The 22288-nt window shown below is 39.3% G+C and overlaps 1 long non-coding RNA gene across 2 annotated transcripts in view; it reads left to right on the top strand.

Annotated features, from left to right (window-relative positions):
• The window catches only part of LOC133078784 (uncharacterized), a 38305-nt gene that overhangs the window by 5156 nt on the left and 10861 nt on the right, over window positions 1-22288 (top strand). For both annotated transcript variants that reach the window (XR_009697929.1, XR_009697928.1), the window contains exons 3-4: window positions 1892-1982; window positions 14434-14560. This is a non-coding gene — a long non-coding RNA (uncharacterized LOC133078784). The remainder of the gene's footprint in view (window positions 1-1891; window positions 1983-14433; window positions 14561-22288) is intronic.

Raw genomic sequence — 22288 nt, 5'->3', positions numbered from 1 at the left:
GTAGTTTTTGGAGATTTCAGTGCTTTGCCTGGGTCACTGTAAATGAAAATACGGTGCCTCGTGTCTAGTGGGTCCTTGGGTGTCCTCTTATGTATTATCCCTCATGCATGAGTTATTAGGGCTTGAAATGTTTTCTGTCATTGTGTAACAGGATGAGGGGATCATTATGGGCTCTCTGGAGACTGTGTTGGACCCCATGAGAGTTTGTAAGTTTGTTTGAGTCCAGACTGGAAATTATGAGTACTAAGCTTAAGACTGCAGAATGTTTTTGGTAGGGAGGTCCTGCTAGGTATGGGTCTATGGGCCCAACTTGAGAAGAGTCATAAAGTCTTGTGTTGTTGGGAAAGATGATTGCAAGAGTCAGAGGGCGGCAACGCTGCAGTGATCTGCAGTCCGGGGGCTCATCCTTGGGAAGATGCAGCTGCAGCTTTCTCGCTGCCAGGCCAGCGTTGGGTACTCTGTTACCCACTCCTGTCCCTCCCAAAATATGCACACACAGGGGCACGATACAGAGAACAGGGAACCTTTGTGTGCTGTTGGTGGGTGTGTAAATGGTACCGCTATACTGGAAAACAATATGGAGGTTCCTTAATAAATTAAACATAGAACAGGCACACAGTCTATCAAACCCTTTTCTGGCAGATAGCCAAAGGAAAGGAAATCAGTGTTTTCAGGGACACATCTGCAGTCTCATGAGTATTACGGTATCTGCAGTAGCCAAGGAACGGACACAACCAAAATGTCTGTTGACAAAAGAATGGGTAACAAAATCGTGGTATCTAAACGTATACTGTATATTGTATAGTATGTATATAATATGTATAATGTAATGTTATTCACTGTATATAAATATGAAAAATCAAGGATCCTGCATTTATGACAAAATGAATGAACGTAGAGAACATTATGCTAAGTGAAATAAACCTGACAAAGGACAGGTATTGTACATGGGAACTAGAATTATCAAACTCATAGAGCCATAGAGTAGAAAGGCTGTTACCAGGAGCTGGGTGATAGGGAAAATGGGGCGATGTCTGTCATAGCATACAGATTTTCAGTTGTAAAATGAATAAGTTCTGGGGACCTGATGTACTGCATGCTGCCTCTACTGTTTCTATATACTTGAAATTTGCTCACAGAGAAACAATTAAGTGTCCTCACAACACACACACAAAATGGTAATTGTTAGTTGATGGAAGTGTGACTTACTTGATAGTGATAATTATTCACAGTATACACATCAGTTAGAGGATCACTTTGTATACCTTACATTTACACCATTTTCGTTAGTCAGTTATACCTCAGTAAAGCTGGGAAAGAATAAGAAAGTGGGGGCTGTGCTGGGCTTGCCTCCTCTGAGCGCTGCTCAACCCAGGCTTCCCATTAGATCGATGAGGCATTTTGCATACACATGTTTTGTATCCTCTGACCAGGGATTCCTCTTCATGTAGTCAGTGCAGGGCCCAACCTCAATCATATTTAAGGTGCCCCAGGTGATTCCAATCCGGATCCATCACTGAGCATCATGGCTCCAGGTCCTCCCATTCCTGAGGGCTGAGATCTGGGCTGAGGCTGAGGGGCTCTGCTCTGCGTGGGGATGGATCAGGGCTGGTCTGTGACCTGCAGGGGATCGTCGGGTCCAGCTGAGGTGCCCACTGCTGCTGTGTACGTGAGGGCCTCACCAGGAGGGGAGCGAGATCTGAAGGAAAGGGTGGGAAAACTCACCTGTTAGACTCTGTGTGGGAGCTTACTGTCCTGAGCCCCTCCTGGGACCGTGGGCAGCAGGGGACTGTCTGTTCCACATGCTGAGGTCTTCCCTGTGTGTGTGGCTGTGACTTAGGAAGGGGGTGTGTTGATTCTTAGCATTAAACAGCATGTTTTCAACTTTCAGGGTCAACCTCTAAAGACTCATGTTGTCTGAGGAAGAAGCCTGGAAGAGGAGGGAGAGGAAAGAAAAGGAGTCAGAAATGGCTCTTTCTCAGGTAAAGTCATATTTTTGGTTGATTCTCAGTCTGTTTTTTCTGAAATGCCTTTTTTGGACTCGCTAATCTTCTCTGAAGTATCCTGCCTGACACCTGTACATCACACTCACCCGGGGCCCTCCCTCAGGGTCTGTCGTCTCCACTTAGATTTCACACCTATGGATTGGAGACGTGGTGTCAGTGCTCTTGGGCAGCAGGGATTGTTGAGGGGCCCCATCCGGATGCACTGTCCGCTCTCTGTCAACCAGGGTACAGAAGCTGCACTTGGAGGTCAGGTATTAATATGCACAGTACCTGATAAAATCTGAAAATCAGACCAATTGGGGCAGTTTGTTCTGACTTTTTCTAAGGCAATTCAAGCTAAAAATGTGAGTCACTCTCCTTAAATCTTAATGATTGGTCATAGAATGGAAAGTTCAAAAATAGACATCAGTGGTAGAGGGTTTTTTAGTTTATCATCAAATTTAAACTATGAAATCAACCTAAATCTCTGGCAGTTGGAAATTCTTTAAATTACTTTCATCACCTCCATTCCTCAGAGGTTGTCTTTTCACTCTGTGGATTGTATCCTTTGACAGACAGAAGTTTTTACTTCTTTTTTTTTTTTTTTATAAATTTATTTATTTATTTATTTAGGCTGTGTTGGGTCTTTCTTGCTGTGCGCGGGCTTTCTCTAGTTGCGGTGAGCGGGGGCTACTCTTCATTGCGGTGCCCGGGCTTCTCATTGCGGTGGCTTCTCTTGTTGCAGAGCACAGGCTCTAGGAGCGCAGGCTTCAGTAGTTGTGGCACGCAGGCTCTGTAGTTGTGGCTCACAGGCTCTAGAATGTAGGCTCAGTAGTTGTGGTGCACGGGCTTAGTTTCTCCGCGGCATGTGGGATCTTCCCGGACCAGGGCTCGAACCCGTGTCCCCCGCTTTGGCAGGCAGATTCTTAACCACTGCGCCACCAGGGAAGTCCAGAAGTTTTTACTTCTGATACGGGCAAGATTCCAGCTTCATTGTTTTCCCAGTAGGTATCTATTTTCTCAGCACCGTTGTTATTGATACTCTCCTTTCCCCTCTGTGTATATTGGCACCCTTGTGAATACATTTTACATATATGCAAAGGATTATTTCTGAGTATTGTGTTCTGTTCATTTGGTTTATGTATCTGTGTTTATACTGGTACCACACCATCTTGATTACTTCTTAATATGTTTTGAAATAAAAAGGGAGGCCTCCACCTTTCTTCTTGTTCAAGAGACTTTTGGCTATTTGTGGTCTCTAGAACTGCCCTATGACTTTTAGCATTTTTTTTTTCACCTATTTCTGCAAAGATTGCTATGGAAATTTTGATAATGGGTCCATTGAATCTGTAGAACACTTTGTGTAGCTTGGATGTTTTAAGAGTATTAAGTCTTCCAGCCCATGAGTACAGGTTGTCTTTCTATTTATTTGTATCTTTTTGGATTTCTTTTAGCAATGGTTAGTAGTTTTCAGTGTACAAGTCTTTCACCGTGTTGGCTAATTTATTACTAAATATTTCAACCCTTTTTGATGCTATAGTAAATAAGATTGTTTTCTTGTTTTCTTTTGACATTGTTCATTGTGTATAGAAATGCAACCGATTTTTGCATTTGGAGTTTGTATGCGACAACTTTTCTAACACTGTTGATATAGCAGGTTTCTTGTGGAATCTTTATGATTTTTACATATAAAACCTTGTCATCTAGGAAAGAAGGTAAGTTTACTTTTTCAATTTGGATGACTTAGATTTCTTTTTCTTATCTAATTGCTCTGGCTAGGAGTTTCAGTCTCTGTTGAGCAGTAGTGCAGAGAGTGTGCATCCTTGCCTTCTTCCTTTTCTCAGAGGACAAGCTTTCAGTCTGTCCCCGTTGAGAATGTTGTGAGCTGTGCTTTTTTCGTAAATGGCATTTATTATGTTGAGAGAATTTACTCTTTCTGGCTTGTTGAGTGTTTTATCTTGAAAGGTTGTTGAATTTTGTCAAATGCTTTTTTCTGCATCAATTGAGATGGTCCTGTGTGTTTTTTTCCTTTAATCTGTTAATGTGGTGTATCACATTAATTGATTTTTGTCTGTTGACTCCTCTTTGCCTTATATGAATAAAATCCACTTGGTTAGGATGTCAGATCTTTTTAATGTGGTGTTAAGTTATTTTGCTAGTATGTTGTTAAGGATTTTGCATCAATATTCATTGGGGTATTGGTTTCTAGTTTTCCTTTCTTTTTGTGTTTTTGTCTGGGATTGGTATCAGATTCATACTGGCTCCGTAGAATTAATTTGCAAGAGTTCCCTCTTCAACTCTATAACATTTTTAGCAGGATTAGTGGTAATTCTTTTGTAAATGTTTGATAGAATTTGGTCCTGGGTTTTTCCTTTCTTTTTTTTTTTTTTTTAATTATTATTTATGTATTTTTTAGCTGTGTGGGGTTTTCATTGCTGGGCGTGGGCTTTCTCTAGTTGTGGCGAGTGGGGGCTACTTTTGTTGGGATGCACGGGCTTCTCATTGTGGTGACTTCTCTTGTTGTGGAGCATGGGCTCTAGGCCCACGGGCTTCAGTAGTTGTGGCACGTGAGCTCAGTAGTTGTGGCTTGTGGGCTGTAGAGTGCAGGCTCAGTAGTTGTGGCTCGCGGGCTCTAGAGCGCAGGCTCAGTAGTTGTGGCACACGGGCTAAGTTGCTCCACGGCATGTGGGATCTTCCCAGACCAGGGCTCGAACCCGTGTCCCCTGCATTGGCAGGTGGATTCTTAACCACTGCGCCACCAGGGAAGCCCCCCTGGGTTTTTCTTTGTTTGTGGTTTTTGATTACTTTTTGAATTTCTCTAGTTATAATTTGGTTCAAATTTTTTTTTTTTTTAATTATTAGCACCTTTAATTGTTATTTATTTATTTATTTATTTGGCGGTGTTGGGTCTTCGTTTCTGTGCGAGGGCTTCCTCTAGTTGTGGCAAGCGGGGGCCACTCTTCATTGCGGTGCGCGGGCCTCTCACTATCGCGGCCTCTCTTGTTGCGGACCACAGGCTCCAGACGCACAGGCTCAGTAGTTGTGGCTCACGGGCCTAGTTGCTCCGTGGCATGTGGGATCTTCCCAGACCAGGGCTCGAACCCGTGTCCCCTGCATTAGCAGGCAGATTCTCAACCACTGCGCCACCAGGGAAGCCCTGGTTCAAATTTTTTATTTCTTTTCTCTTTTTTTTTGAATTTTTGAATTTTATGTTTTTATACAGCAGGTTCTTATTAGTTATCCATTTTATAGATATTAGTGTATATATGTCAGTACCAATCTTCCAGTTCATCACACCACCACCACCTCCCCCGCCACTTTCCCCCCTTGGTGTCCATACGTTTGTTCTCTACATCTGTGTCTCAATTTCTGCCCTGCAAACCGGTTCATCTGTACCATTTTTCTAGGTTCCACATATATGCGTTAATATACGATATTTGTTTTTCTCTTTCTGACTTACTTCACTCTGTATGACAGTCTCTAGATCCATCCACGTCTCAACAGATGACCCAATTTCGTTCCTTTTTATGGCTGAGTAATACTCCGTTGTATATATGTACCACAACTTCTTTATCCATTCGTCTGTCGATGAGCATTTAGGTTGCTTCCATGACCTGGCTATTGTAAATAGTGCTGCAATGAACATTGGGGTGCATGTGTCTTTTTGAATTGTGGTTTTCTCTGGGTATATGCCGAGTAGTGGGATTGCTGGATCATATGGTAATTTTATTTTTAGTTTTTTAAGGAATCTCCATACTGTTCTCCATAGTGGCTGTATCAGTTTACATTCCCACCAACGGTGCAAGAGGGTTCCCTTTTCTGCACACCCTCTCCAGCATTTGCTGTTTGTAGATTTTCTGATGAAGCCCATTCTAACTGGTTTGAGGTGATACCTCATTGTAGTTTTGATTTGCATTTCTCTAATAATTAGGGATGTTGAGCAGCTTTTCATGTGCTTCTTGGCCATCTGTATGTCTTCTTTGGAGAAATGTCTGTTTAGGTCTTCTGCCCATTTTTGGATTGGGTTGTTTGTTTTTTTAATATTGAGTTGCATGAGCTGTTTATGTATCTTGGAGATTAATCCTTCGTTGATTCGTTTGCAAATATTTTCTCCCATTCTGAGGGTTGTCTTTTCGTCTTGTTTATGATTTCCTTTGCTGTACAAAAGCTTTTAAGTTTCATTAGGTCCCATTTCTTTATTTTTGTTTTTATTTCCATTACTGTAGGAGGTGGATCAAAAAAGATCTTGCTGTGATTTATGTCATAGAGTGTTCTTCCTATGTTTTCCTCTAAGAGTTTAATAGTGTCCGGTCTTACATTTAGGTCTCTAATCCATTTTGAGTTTATTTTGATGTACGGTGTTAGGGAGTGTTCTAATTTCATTCTTTTACATGTTGCTGTCCAGTTTTCCCAGCACCACTTATTGAAGAGACTGTCTTTTCTCCATTGTATATCCTTGCTTCCTTTGTCATAGATTAGTTGACCATAGGTGCATGGGTTTACCTCTGGGCTTTCTATCTTGTTCCATTGATCTATGTTTCTGTTTTTATGCCAGTACCATATTGTCTTGATTACTGTAGCTTTGTAGTATAGTCTGAAGTCAGGGAGTCTGATTCCTCCAGCTCCGTTTTTTTCCCTCAAGACTGCTTTGGCTATTCGGGGTCTTTTGTGTCTCCATACAAATTTTAAGATTTTTTTGTTCTAGTTCCGTAAAAAATGGCATTGGTAATTTGATAGGGATTGCATTGAATCTGTAGATTGCTTTGGGTAGTATAGTCATTTTCACAATATTGATTCTTCCAATCCAAGAACATGGTATATCTCTCTATCTGTTGGTATCATCTTTAATTTCTTTCATCAGTGTCTTATAGTTTTCTGCATACAGGTCTTTTGTCTCCCTAGGTAGGTTTATTCCTAGGTATTTTATTCTTTGTGTTGCAGTGGTAAATGGGAGTGTTTCCTTAATTTCTCTTTCAGATATTTCATCATTAGTGTATAGGAATGCAAGAGATTTCTGTGCATTAATTTTGTATCTTGCAGCTTTACCAGATTCATTGATTAGCTGTAGTAGTTTTCTGGTGGCATCTTTAGTATTCTCTATGTATAGTATCACGTGATCTGCAAACAGTGACAGTTTTACTTCTTCTTTTCCAATTTGTATTCCTTTTATTTCTTTTTCTTCTCTGATTGCCGAGGCTAGGAGTTCCAAAACTATGTTGAATAGTAGTGGTGAGAGTGGACATCCTTGTCTCCTTCCTGATCTTAGAGGAAATGCTTTCAGTTTTTCACCATTGAGAATGATGTTTGCTGTGGGTTTGTCGTATATGGCCTTTATTATGTTGAGGTATGTTCCCTCTATGCCCACTTTCTGGAGACTTTTTATCATAAATGGGTGTTGAATTTTGTCAAAAGCTTTTTTGCTTCTATTGAGATGATCATATGGTTTTTATTCTTCAAATTGTTAATATGGTGTATCACATTGATTGATTTGCATATATTGAAGAATCCTTGCATCCCTGGGATAAATCCCACTTGATCATGGTGTATGATCCTTTTAATGTGTTGCTGGATTCTGTTTGCTAGTATTTTGTTGAGGATTTTTGCATCTATATTCATCAGTGATATTGGTCTGTAATTTTCTTTTTTTGTAGTATCTTTGTCTGGTTTTGGTATCAGGGTGATGGTGGCCTCATAGAATGAGTTTGGGAGTGTTCCTTCCTCTGCAATTTTTTGGAAGATTTTGAGAAGGATGGGTGTTAGCTCTTCTCTAAATGTTTGATAAAATTCACCTGTGAAGCCATGTGGTCCTGGACTTTTCTTTGTTGGAAGATTTTTAATCACAGTTTCACTTTCATTACTTGTGATTGGTCTGTTCATAATGTCTATTTCTTCCTGGTTCAGTCTTGGAAGGTTATACCTTTCTAAGAATTTGTCCATTTCTTCCAGGTTGTCCATTTTATTGGCATAGAGTTGCTTGTAGTAGTCTCTTAGGATGCTTTGTATTTCTGCGGTGTCTGTTGTAACTTCTCCTTTTTCATTTCTAATTTTATTGATTTGAGTCCTCTCCCTCTTTTTCTTGATGTGTCTGGCTAATGGTTTATCAATTTTGTTTATCTTCTCAAAGAACCAGCTTTTAGTTTTATTGATCTTTGCAATTGTTTTCTTTGTTTCTATTTCATTTATTTCTGTTCTGATCTTTATGATTTCTTTCCTTCTAGTAACTTTGGTTTTTGTTTGTTCTTCTTTCTCTAGTTCCTATAGGTGTAAGGTTAGATTGTTTATTTGAGATGTTTGTTGTGTCCTGAGGTAGGATTGTATTGCTGTAAACTTCCCTCTTAGAACTGCTTTTGCTGCATCCCATAAGTTTTGGATCGTCGTGTTTTCATTGTCATTTGTCTCTAGGTATTTTTTGATTTCTTCAGTGATCTCTTGGTTATTTAGTAACGTATTGTTTAGCCTCCATGTGTTTGTGTTTTTTATGTTTTTTTCCCTGTAATTGGTTTCTAATCTCATAGAGTTGTGGTCAGAAAAGATGCTTGATATGATTTCAGTTTTCTTAAATTTATTGAGACTTGATTTGTGACCCAAGATGTGATCTGTCCTGGAGGATGTTCCGTGTCCACTTGAGAAGAAAGTGTAATCTGCTGTTTTTGGATGGAATGTCCTATAAATATCAATTAAATCTATCTGGTCTATTGTGTCATTTAAAGCTCGTGTTTCCTTATTAATTTTCTGTTTGGATGATCTGTCCATTGGTGTAAGTGAGGTGTTAAAGTCCCCCACTATTACTGTGTTACTGTCGATTTCCTCTTTTATAGCTGTTAGCAGTTGCCTTACGTATTGAGGTGCTCCTATGTTGGGTGCATATAGGTTTATAATTATTATATCTTCTTCTTGGATTGATCCCTTGATCATTATGTAGTGTCCTTCCTTGTCTCTTGTAACATTCTTTATTTTAAAGTCTAGTTTATCTAATATGAGTATTGCTACTCCAGCTTTCTTTTGATTTCCATTTGCATGGAATATCTTTTTTCATCCCCTCACTTTCAGTCTGTATGTGTCCCTAGGTCTGAAGTGGGTCTCTTGTTGACAGCATATATATGGGTCTTGTTTTTGTATCCATTCAGCGAGCCTGTGTCTTGGTTGGAGCATTTAATCCATTCACATTTAAGGTAATTATTGATATGTATGTTCCTATTACCATTTTCTTAATTGTTTTGGGTTTGTTTTTGTAGATCTTTTTCTTGTCTTGTGTTTCCCACTTAGAGAAGTTCCTTTAGCATTTGTTGTAGAGCTGGTTTGGTGGTGCTGAATTCTTTTAGCTTTTGCTTGTTTGTAAAGCTTTTAATTTCTCCATCGAATCTGGATGAGATCCTTGCTGGGTAGAGTAATCTTGGTTGTAGGTTCTTCCCTTTCATCACTTTAAATATGTCATGCCACTCCCTTCTGGCTTGTAGAGTTTCTGCTGAGAGATCAGCTGTTAACCTTATGGGAGTTCCCTTGTATGTTATCTGTTGTCTTGGCCTTGCTGCTTTCAATAATTTTTCTTTGTCTTTAACTTTTGCCAGTTTGATTACTATGTGTCTTGGCATGTTTCTCCTTGGGTTTATCCTGTATGGGACTCTCTGTGCTTCCTGGACTTGGGTGGCTATTTCCTTTCCCATGTTAGGGAAGTTTTCGACTATAATCTCTTCAAATATTTTCTCTGGTCCTTTCTCTCTCTCTTCTCCTTCTGGGACCCCTATAATGCGAATGTTGTTGTGTTTAATGTTGTCCCAGAGGTCTCTTAGGCTGTCTTCATTTCTTTTCATTCTTTTTTCTTTATTCTGTTCTGCAGCAGTGAATTCCACCATTTTGTCTTGCAGGTCACTTCTCTGTTCTTCTGCCTCAGTTATTCTACTATTGATTCCTTCTAGTGTAGTTTTCATTTCAGTTATTGTATTGTTCATCTCTGTTTGTTTGTTCTTTGATTCCTCTAGGTCTTTGTTGAATATTTATTGCATGTTCTCGATCTTTGCCTCCATTCTTTTTCCGAGGTCCTGGATCATCTTCACTATCATTATTCTGAATTCTTTTTCTGGAAGGTTGCCTATCTCCACTTCATTTAATTGTTTTTGTGGGGCTTTATCTTGTTCCTTCATCTGGTACATAGCCCTCTGCCTTTTCATCTTGTCTATCTTTCTATGAATGTGGTTTTTGTTCCACAGGCTGCAGGATTGTAGTGCTTCTTGCTTCTGCTGTCTGCCCTCTGGTGGATGAGGCCATCTAAGAGGCTTGTGCAAGTTTCCTGATGGGAGGGACTGGTGGTGGGTAGAGCTGGCTGTTGCTCTGGTGGGCAGAGCTCGGTAAAACTTTAATCTGCTTTTCTGCTGTTGGGTGGGGCTGGGTTCCCTCCCTGTTGGTTGTTTGGCCTGAGGCAACCCAACACTGGAGCCTACCCGGGCTCTTTGGTGGCGCTAATGGCGGACTCTGGGAGGGCTCACGCCAAGGAGTACTTCCCAGAACTTCTGCTGCCAGTGTCCTTGTCCTCACGGTGAGACACAGCCACCCCCTGCCTCTGCAGGAGACCCTCCAACACTAGCAGGTAGGTCTGGTTCAGTCTCCTATGGGGTCACTGCTCCTTCCCCTGGGTCCCAGTGTGCCCTCCAAGAGTGGAGTCTCTGTTTCCCCCAGTCCTGTCAAAGTCCTGCAATCAAATCCTGCTAGCCTTCAAAGTCTGATTCTCTAGGAATTCCTCCTCCTGTTGCTGGATGCCCAGATTGGAAAGCCTGATGTGGGGTTCAGAACCTTCACTCCAGTGGGTGGACTTCTGTGGTTTAAGTGTTCTCCAGTTTGTGAGTCACCCACCCAGCAGTTATGGGATTTGATTTTACTGTGATTGCACCCCTCCTACCGTCTCATCGTGGCTTCTCCTTTGTCTTTGGATGTGGGGTATCTTTTGGTGAGTTCCAGTGTCTTCCTGTCGATGATGGTTCAGCAGTTAGTTGTGATTCCAGTGCTCTCGCAAGAGGGAGTGAGCGCATGTCCTTCTACTCTGCCATCTTGAACCAGTCTCCAAATTTTTTATTTCATAATGATTAATCAAGTTTAGTAGGTTATATGTTTCTAAGAATTTACCTGTATGTTTTAGAGTCTGTAATTTGTAGGCATTATTGTTGATAGTACTTCCTTATCTTCCTTTAAAAACTTTCTTTGATATCAGTTGCAATCATTTCTCTTTCATATCTGTTCTTAGTTATTTGAATATTTTTTCTTTTTTCCTTATTCTTGCTAAGGGTTTTCCCATTCAGTTGTTTCAAAACACCCACTCTTGGTTTGTTCATTTTTATATTTTTCTACTTTCTATTTTATTTATCTCTGGTCTAATCTTTCTTTTTTTTAAAATAAATATATTTATTTATTTTTGGCTGCATTGGGTCTTCGCTGTTGGGTGTTTGTTGTGGAGCGCAGGCTTCTCATTGCGGTGGCTTCTCTTGTTGCAGAGCTTGGGCTCTAGGCATGCGGACTTCAGTAGTTGTGGCACGCAGGCTCAGTAGTTGTGGCGCACGGGCTTAGTTGCTCTGCAGCATGTAGGGTCTTCCCAGACCAGGGCTCGAACCTGTGTCCCCTGCATTGGCAGGCGTATTCTTAACCATTGCCCCACCAGGGAAGTCCCTGGTTTAATTTTTCTTATTTACCTCTTCCTTCTGCTAAACTTGGGCTTAGATTGTTTTTGTTTTTCTACGTCCTAGAGGTGTAAAAATAAATTTCTGATTTGAGATCTTTTCTCTTTTTTACTGTAAGCATTTAGCAGTTTAGACTTTCCTTTTAGTACAGCCTTCATGGTGTGTTATAAATTTTGGTAGGTTGTATTTTCCTTTTCATCCATATATTTAAAAATTCCCTTGTGATTTCTTCTTAGACCCATTAGTGGTTTAAGAGTGAGTTGTTTAATTTACACATTTGGGAGAATTTTCTTTTTTTTCTTCTGCTGTTTATTTCATTGTTGTTAGGGAAGATAGTTTTATGATATCAGTCTCTTAAAATGGTTAAGATTTGTGTTTTGGCCTAACATGTGGTCTCTCATGGAGAATGTTTTACGTGTGCTTAAGACGCATGTGTTTTCTGCTGTTGTTGGGTCATGTGATCTGTTATGTCTAATAACCAATAAGGTCTATAGTTTCCTTATTGATATTCTTTTTGGTTCCATCTGGAAGTTCAGCTGGGGCATTGAAGTCTCATACTATTCCTGTGCTGCTGTCTATCTCTCTCTTCCTTTCCTCTAATGTTTGCTTCATTCTTCTGAGATATCTAATGTTAGATGTATATATATTTTTACTTGCTACATCTTTTTGGTAAATTGACCCATTTATCATTATATAATGTTTTTTTGTCTCATGTCACTTTTTTTTCTTCAGTTTATTTTGTCTGATATAACGTATTCTCGCCTGCTCTCTTTAGGATGGAATATCTTTTTCCATGCTTTCACTTTTCACCTTTCCGTGTCCTTAGATTTGTGAACACTAGCAGTTCCAAGTCTCTCACACTGTGTTTCTTGCCCTCTGTTTTCCCCCGTTACTTCCTCTAGTGGTCCCTGCTCAAGCACACTGTACAGTGGTGAAAGGCAGGCGCCCTTGCCAGCCCCCTTCACTCCACTGTAACTCCAGAGGGAATGCATCGAGTGTTTCCTTCTGTTCATGACGTTTCTTGAAATGTTCTTGCTTAATCAGAATTTATTTTTTTCCATATCCTTTTTTTCATGATTTTTAATTGTCCAGGAAGTTTTTAACTTTACTATTATGATAATGTTTTTCCATAACCTGTGGAAATAATGTATAATACTAATAAATTTTCTAATTTCAAATCAATGTTTTATTAGTGGCAAAAACAAAGAAATCCTTTGGCTTTTGTTAATGCCTAGCTATGTAACTTTAAATGGATAAAATTGTATTTATATATATATATTTTTTAAATTAATTAATTAATTAATTAATTTATGGCTGTGTTGGGTCTTCGTTTCTGTGTGAGGGCTTTCTCTAGTTGCGGCAAGTGGGGGCCACTCTTCATCGCGGTGCGCGGGCCTCTCACTATCGCGGCCTCTCTTGTTGCGGAGCGCAGGCTCCAGACACGCAGGCTTAGTAATTGTGGCTCACGGGTCTAGTTGCTCCGCGGCATGTGGGATCTTCCCAGACCAGGGCTCGAACCCGTGTCCCCTGCATTGGCAGGCAGATTCTCAACCACTGCGCCACCAGGGAAGCCCTATATTTTTGAGTATGGTTATCTTATTGAGATTTGAGTTCAAGTATTCTATTTTTTTTAAATGTTCGTACCATTTTTCTTTTAGTAGCCTACTACAGAATCATGTTGACAAACTAAATTGAGTACAGTGGATACATTTTCATTGTCTGAAAGGTGCTGAAATACACGTGAATAAAAGGATGATAAAAAATTGTCCAAAATTCTGTCAGATTTTTCTCTCAGTTGTTTTTTATAGATATGTATGTGCATAAGTGCATGGATGTGCAAGTCTGGTTTAGATAAAAGACATCATGATTTTAAAACTATATATTGTATCTTTTTTCAGTTGAAATTGTCGTCAGTATATTCTGTTGCCTTGAATTTTTCTATGCAATCCTGTTAATGGTTTAAGTAATAGTAAGATTACTAACAATTTATGTGTATGTGCTTGTGCGTCCACATCTATAATGACCTTTCATGCCATTCCATGTCGTTCACCTTGGACTTCTTTCAGGTTTTCTCAGGGAACCCTCTGTCAATGTACTTTTAATGCTTTTTGTATTACTTAACTATTTGATTCTTAAGCTTCAGTTGCTGAGCACAACCTTCTGAGTTCAAGTGCTTGCTGTAACATTTCTTACCTCCGTGATCTGAGTCGAGTTTCTCAGAGTGTCTGTGACAGTTTTTGTCCTCTGTAAGATGGGGACAGATCTTTCTTTAATGAGCTGTTATGTTGATAACAAGGTCTTGCCTGTAAAAGTACTTATTTAGAGTAATGTTTAGAGTAACATTACTGTAACTTAGAGCAATAGGAAGTGTTCAAACACTTTTAGTCGTTGTTGTCATCATCATCATAGTTGAAGATTTTGACCTTTCGTTAAAAGCACTGCGAACTTTGTCATCTCATCTATATACTGAATCTCACTCAGTGTGTAGAACGTAATACCTAACACTTCTGCATAGACAACACGGTGTTGAGTTTTACTTATAGGCGTTTCATAGATTTTTGACAGTGATGAAAAATCCATATTAATTGGAGGATCTCATAAGGTCTTATGAAAAAGCATAAGAAATTAAGATTAGAGATACATAATTTTTCCAAATACCTCTAAATGGATCTGGTAGAACACATACTTTAATTGAATCAGTCCTTACCCCTTACTCCTCTTTTCCATTTGTATGAAGATGAGAACTCTTCATGGCCCATTGGTGAAATGTGGTTTCATTTCAGGAACGGTTGACCTTTGAGGATGTGGCCATCGAGTTCACTGAGGAGGAGTGGGAATGCCTGGACCCTGGTCAGAGGGCCTTGTACAGGGACGTGATGGTGGAGACCTACGGGAACCTGCTCTCCCTGGGTGAGGATAACTTCCACCAGAGCTGGGATCTGCCCTTGGGTATCTTTGCATTTTCCCTTGTGTGCCTCTTGGGAGGCCCTGATAATCTTTGAAAGCCCTGTTGACTCACCCGTGATGCGGCATCATGAGTTTAAACTGACCCTTTCTTCAGATGCTCTGCCCATTTCATGTTATATCAGGGGTTGTCCCAGAGCTTAATTACGTACAAAGCTCAATGGCAAACTTTAAAAAATACCAAATTTCCCATTTTCTGCCTTTTGGCTTTTGACTCAGTTTTTGCAGGAAGAGAGCTCGATTTCTGCATATTACACCGTTCCCTGTGTAGAAGGGAGGTGGTGGATGAATTTGTGAAATATTTTTCTTGACCCACCTGTAATGTCCTCACTCCTCAGCTGAACAAAGAACTGGGATTTTAGGAAAACCACAGCACTTCACATTTCTTTGTCCTGATAAACCAGAATTTCTATTTCTTTTTTAAAAAATTTTTTGGCCACACCTTGCGGCTTGTGGGATCTCAGTTCCCCGAGTAGGGATTGAACCCGTGCCCTCTGCATTGGAAGCATGGAGTCTTAACTGGTGGGCCGCCAGGGAAGTCCCAGAATTTCTTTTTCTAATCTGAATATTATCTCCACGTTGGAGCAAGAGAAAGAGCCCTGGGCAGTGGGGAGAAATGTGAAAAATAGCCAAGAATACATTGTGTGGGAGTATATCAAAAGCGTAAACAAAGATGGGTATCTCAGAAGGGCTGTTTCTTTTGTTTAGGGGTGTGTGGGACAGGCAGGTGGATTGGATCTTCTGTGATTGTTACTTAGGAAAAGTGTAAGGACAGTGGACGGAGAGATCCTCTTTTTGATCCCAAATCCTACAAGTGGAGCATATGTGAGTCTTTCAGGCTCTTAGCTTGGCATCTGTGGGTCGAGTACATGGTCCCATCTCAAGATCCTGTAATGTCTGACCCTTACACGTTATATTATTTTTACTCTTGTACTGCTCTACCTAGTCTGGGAATGTTGACTGTTCCTAATTTTACCTTCTCCTTACTTTGTATGATTTTACCTCTTAAATTTCTTTGAAGTATATTCCTAAGGTCTGAAATTTTACCTGGTTTCCTTGCTGTGATAATCCACCTATGTTTATCTGGCAACCTCTAGTGGAGTCTCTATGGAGTGTGTTTACTGGGTAACAGAAAATTTTGATCGAGACACTATTCCTCATATGTTGTAATATTTTCTTGCTCTGTACAAAATCACCACTTGAAGCTACTCAGTAGAGTGGTCAGCATGTTCTAGGATATGAGATAGAAAGTATCACAAGAGTCTGACTGATAAGTCTTACCGGGTTTTTTTCTGGCTTTGGGGACTGTCACAAAAGCCTGTCTCAAGGGCACTGTGACCGTGTTATTCATGTGTCTCAGTGACCATACATTTTAGCTTCTTTAAATTGGTATAGGAATTTATCCCAGGACAACTTTGTCAAAGCTCACATTCTCATATCTGTGAGGCTGTTGGCTAAACTGTTGTTGATGCCACATTTTTCATGTGCCATTGTTCATTCTACCTCAACAGCGAATTTTGAAGCGTCTTAATGAGAGAGCTTATGAAGTGGAGGGATACCTTCAGTGATGAACGATAATGTGTTTAAGACACTGGTACTTTCATTTTGTACATTTCTATGCATTATAAATGATTTTTTATTTTATCATTAGGTTCAAATTTCTATGTTACTCTTGGGGTTTTTGTTTTATATTTGCAATGCGTGGGATGGTTGATTGGGGAAGGGTCCCTGTGGTGGAATTGGTGATCAGTCCCTCTTAGAATCTTTATATATTCTTCATACTCATCTATTATCAGATATGTGATTTAGAAATGTTTTCTCTTTTACTGTTGGTTGTCTTTTCACTGCACTTTAATGCACAGTAGTTTATATTTTTGATATAGTCCAATTTATCTGTTTTTATTTTGTAGCCTGTGCTTTTGGTGTTATACCTGATAAATCATTTGTGGGTCCAATGTCAAGAAACTTTTTCTGTATGTTTACTTCTAGGAGTTTTATACACTTGGGACTTAGGCTTAGGTCTTTGAACCATTTTGAGTTAATTTTTGCCTGTAGTGTAAGATAATGGTCCAAGTAAATACTTTTGTTAGTAGGTATCCAGTTTTGGCAACACCTTTTTAAAAAAATTTATTTATTTTTAATTAATTAATTATTTTTTGGCTGCGTTGGGTCTTCCTTGCTGCGCGTGGGCTTTCTCTAGTTGTGGTGAGCGGGGTCTACTCTTTGTTGCGTTGCACAGGCTTTTCATTGTGGTGGCTTCTCTTGTTGCGGAGCACCAGCTCTAGGCGCCTGGGCTCAGTAGTTGCAGCACATGTGCTTAGTAGTTGTGGCACCCGGACTTCAGTAGTTGTGACACATGGGCTCAGTAGTTGTGGCTCGTGGGCTCTAGAGTGCAGGTCCAGTAGTTGTGGCACACGGGCTTAGTTGCTCCATGGCATGTGGATCTTCCCAGACCAGGGCTCGAACCTGTGTCCTCTGCATTGGGAGGTGGATTCTTAACCACTGCGCCAGCAGGGAAGCCCTGTAAACACCTTTTGTTCCATAGACTGCTTTCCCCCATTAAGTGGTCTTTACACCTTTGTGAAACATCATTTAAACATCTACACGGGCTTCCCTGGTGGCGCAGTGGTTGGGAGTCTGCCTGCCAATGCAGGAGACACGGGTTCGTGCCCTGGTCTGGGAAGATCCCACATGCCGCGGAGCGGCTGGGCCCGTGAGCCGCAATTACTGAGCCTGCGCGTCTGGAGCCTGTGCTCCAACAAGAGAGGCCGCGATAGTGAGAGGCCCACGCACCGCGATGAAGAGTGGCCCCCGCTTGCCACAACTAGAGAAAGCCCTCGCACAGAAACGAAGACCCAACACAGCCATAAATAAATAAAATAAATAAAAATTAAAAAAAAAAAAAAAAAAGTGTTTAAACATCTACACAAGAAGTTTTTTTTTTTTAAGTATAGTTAATTTACAATGTTGTGTTAATTTCAGGTGTACAGCAATTTACAAGATATTTAGTATAGTTCCCTGAGCTATACAGTAGGTCCTTGTTGTTTATCTATTTTATATATAGTAGTTTGTATATGTTAATCCCAGACTCCTAATTTATCTCTCTCCTCTTCCCCCCACCCCCCCGCATCCTGCACTTTCCCCTTTGGTAACCATAAGTTTGTTTGCTATGTCTGTGAGTCTGTTTCTGTTTTGTAAATAAGTTCATTTGTATCACTTTTTTAGGTTCCACATATAAGTAATATCATATATGTCTTTCTTTGTCTGACTTCACAGGTCCATCCATGTTGCTGCAAAAGGCATTATTTCATTGTTTTTTAGGACTGAGTAATAGGCCACTGTATATATGTGCCACATCTTCTTTATCCCTTCATCTGTCAGTGAAAATTTAGGTTGCTTCCATGTCCTGGCTAGTGTAAATAGTGTTGCTGTAAACATTGGGATGCATATATCTTTTCAAATTAGAGTTTTCATCTTTTCCGGATATATGACCAGGATTGGAACCTCCATACTGTTCTCCAAAATGGCTACACCAATTTACATTCCTTCCAACAGTGTAGGAGGGTTCTCTTTTCTCCACACCCTCTCAAGCATTTATTGTTTGTAGACTTTTTTTTGTTGTTGTTGTTGGCCACGCTGGATCTTAGTTGTGGCACGCAGAATATTTAGTTGGGGCATGCGGACTTCTTAGTTGCCGCATGTTGACTCTCAGTTGCGACATGCATATGGGATCTAGTTCCCTGAACAGGGATTGAACCTGGGCCTCCTGCATTGGCAGCGTGGAGCCTTACCCCCTGGACCACCAGGGAAGTCCCCTATTTGTAGACTTCTTGATGGTGGTCATTCTGACCAGTGTGAGGTGATACCATTTTGTGGTTTTGATTTGCACTTATCTAATAATTAGTGACGTTGAGCATCTTTTCATGTGGCTGTTGGCCATCTTTATGTCTTCTTTGGAGAAATATCTATTTAGGTCTTCTGCTAATTTTTTGATTGGGTTGTATGGTTTCTTTGATATTAAGCTATATGAATTTTGTATATTTTGGAAATTAATCCCTTTTTGGTAGCATCATTGCAAATATACTCTTCTAGTCCATAGGTTGTATTTTCATTCTTTTTATGGTTTCCTTTGCTTTGCAGTAGCTTTTAAGTTTAATTAGGTCCCATTTGTTTATTTTCGCTTTTATTTCCGTGTCTCTAGGAGACAGATCCAAAAAAATATTGCTGTGATTTATATCAAAGAGTGTTCTGCCTTTGTTTTCCTCTACAAGTTTTATAGTATCTGGTCTTACATTTAGGTGTTTAATCCATTTTGAGTTTATTTTTGTATGTGGTGTTAGAGAATGTTCTAATTTCATTCTTTTCCATGTAGCTGCCCAGTTATCCCAGCACCACTTACTAAAGAGACTGTCTTTTCTCCATTGTATATTCTTTCCTACTTTGTCATAGAATAATTGACTATAAGTGAGTGAGTTTATTTCTGGGCTTTCTATTCTGTTCCATTGATCTGTGTTTCTGTTTTTGCCAGTACCATACTGTTTTGATGACTGTAGGTTTGTAGTATCGTCTGAAGTCAGGGAGTGTGATTCCTCCAGCTCCATTCTTCTTTCTCGAGATTGTTTTAGATATTCGGTGTCTTTTGTGTTTTCATGCAAATTTTAAAAATGTTTTGTTCTTGTTCTGTGAAAAATGCCATTGTTAATTTGATAAAGATTGCATTGAATATGTAGATTGCCTTGGGTAATATGGTCATTTTAACAGTGTTGCTTATTCCAATCCAAGAACATGGTATATATTTTCATCTGTTTGTGTCATCTTTGATATCTTTCATCAGCATCATTTAATTTTACAAGTACAGTTGTTTTGCCTCCTTAGGTAGGCTTATTCCTCGGAATGTTATTCTTTGTGATGAGATGGTAAATGGGATTGTTTCCTTAACTTCACTTTCTGATATTTCGTTGTTAGTATTTAGAAATGCAACAGATTTTTGTATATTTATTATTTTTTATATTTATCCAGCAACTTTACCCTGTTCATTGATGAGGTCTAGTAGTTATCTGGTGGCATCTTCAGGATTTTCTACGTGTGGCATCATGTCATCTGCATACAGTGATAGTTTTACTTCTTTTCCTATCTGGATTCCTTTTATTTCTTTTTGTTTTCTGATTGCAGTGGCTAGAGCTTCCAAATGTATGTTGAATAAAAGTGGTGAGAGTGGACATCCTTGTCTTGTTCCTGATCTTAGAGGAAATTCTTTCAGCCTTTCATTGTTGAGTATGATGTTAGTTGTGTGTTTGTCATATATGGTCTTTATTATGTTGAGGTAGGTTCCATCTGTGCTGACTTTCTGAAGGGTTTTTATCATAAATGGGTGCTGAATTTTGTGAGAGGCTTTTTCTGCAACTATTGAGATGATCATATGGTTTTTAGTCTTCAGTTTGTTAATGTGGTGTATCATACTGATTGACTTGCAGATATTGAAAATCTTGCATCCCTGGAATAAATCCCACTTGATCATGGTTTATGATTCTTTTAATGTATTATTGGATTCGGTTTGCTAGTATTTTGTTGTGGGTTTTTGCATATATGTGATATTGACTTGTCATTTTCTTTTTTTGGAACATCTTTTTCTGGCTTTGGTGTCAGGGTTATTATGACCTCACAGAATGAGTTCATTGGAAGTGTTCCTTCCTCTCCAAAGCTATTTTTTGTAATAGTTTCAGAAGAATGAGTGTTAGCTCTTGTCTAAATATTAGAATGGGAGAATTCACCTGTGAAGCCATCTGGTCCTGGACTTTTGTTTGTTGGAAGATTTTTAGTCACAGTTTCAATTTCAGTACTTGTGATTGGTCTGTTCATATTTTCTATTTCTTCATGGTTCAATCTTAGGAGATTGTACCTTTCTAACCCATTTCTTCTAGGTTGTCCATTTTATTGGAGTATAGTTTCTTGGAGTAGTCTCTTTTGATTCTTTGTATTTCTGTGGTGTCCATTGTAACCTCTCCATTTTGATTTCTGATTTTATTGATTTGGGCCCTCTCCCTTTTTTATTGATGACTCTGGCTAAAGGTTTTTCAATATTCTTTTTTTTATTGGGGTATAGTTGTTTCACAATGTGTTAGTTTCTACTGTACAGCTAAGTGAAGTAGAGTTCCCTGTGCTGTACATCAGGTTCTCATTAGTTATCTATTTTATACATATTAGTATAAAATAGCATGTTAAAAGATACTTTCTTCTTTCCCAATATAAGCATTTAAAGCAGCAAATTTCCCTGTAATTACCATTCCACTTATTAGTTTTTTTTAAATTAATTTTTGTTGGAGTATAGTTGCTTTACAATGTTGTGTTAGTTTCTACTGTACAGCAAAGTGAATCAACTCTACATATACATATATCCCCTCTTTTTCGGATTTCCTTCCCATTTAGGTCACCACAGAGCACTGAGTAGAGTTCCCTGTGCTATACAGTAGGTTCTCATTAGCTATTTTATACATAGTATCAATAGTGTATATATGACAATCCCAATCTCCCAATTCATCCCACCCTACCCCGCTTTCCCCCTTGGTATCCATACATTTGTTCTCTACGTCTTTGTCTCTATTTCTGCCTTGCAAACGGGTTTATCTGTACCATTTTTCTAGATTCCACCTATATGCGTTAATATATGATATTTGTTTTTCTCTGAATTACTTCACTCTGTATGACAGTGTCTAGGTCCAACCACGTCTCTACAAATGACCCAATTTCATTCTTTTTATGGCTGAGTAATATTCCACTGTGTATATGTACTACATCTTCTTTATCTGTTGGTCTGTCAATAGGCATTTAGGTTGCTTCCAGGACCTGGCTATTCTAAATAGTGCTGCAATGAACATTTGGGTGAATGTGTCTTTGAGTTATGGTTTTCTCTGGGTATATGCCCAGTAGTGGGATTGCTGGGTCTTATGGTAATTCTATTTTTAGTTTTTTAAGGAACCTCCATACTGTTCTCTATAGAGAACAGTATCTGTATCAATTTACATTCCCACCAACAGTGAAAGAGGGTTCCCTTGTCTCCACACCCTCTCTAGCATTTATTGTTTGTAAATTTTTTGATAATGGCCATTCTGACTTGTGTGAGGTGATGCCTCATTGTAGTTTTGATTTGCATTTCTCTAATAATTAGTGATGTTGAGCATGTTTTCATGTGCCTCTTGGCCATCTGTATGTCTTCTTCGGAGAAATGTCTATTTAGGTCTTCTGCCCATATTTTGATTGGGTTGTTTGTTTTTTTGATATTGCGCTGCATGAACTGTTTGTATATTTTGGAGATTAATCTTTTGTCCATTAATTCGTTTGCAATTATTTTCTCCCATTCTGAGGGTTGTCTTTTCATCTTGTTTATGGTTTCCTTTTTTGTTTATGGTTTCCTTTGTTGTGCTGAAGCTTTTCAGTTTCATTAGGTCCCATTTGTTTATTTTTGTTTTTATTTCCATTACTCTAGAAGGTGGGTCAAAAAAGATCTTGCTGTGATTTATGTCAAAGAGTGTTCTTTCTATGTTTTCCTCTAAGAGTTTTATAGTGTGTGGTCTTACATTTAGGTCTTTAATCCATTTTGAGTTTATTTTTGTGTATGTTGTTAGGGAGTTTTCTAATTTCATTCTTCTACATGTAGCTGTCCAGTTTTCCCAGCAC

The sequence above is a fragment of the Eubalaena glacialis genome, chromosome 18 (assembly GCF_028564815.1).
Source record: "Eubalaena glacialis isolate mEubGla1 chromosome 18, mEubGla1.1.hap2.+ XY, whole genome shotgun sequence".
NCBI lineage: Eukaryota > Metazoa > Chordata > Mammalia > Artiodactyla > Balaenidae > Eubalaena > Eubalaena glacialis.
This window is presented reverse-complemented; position numbering and strand designations above follow the sequence as displayed.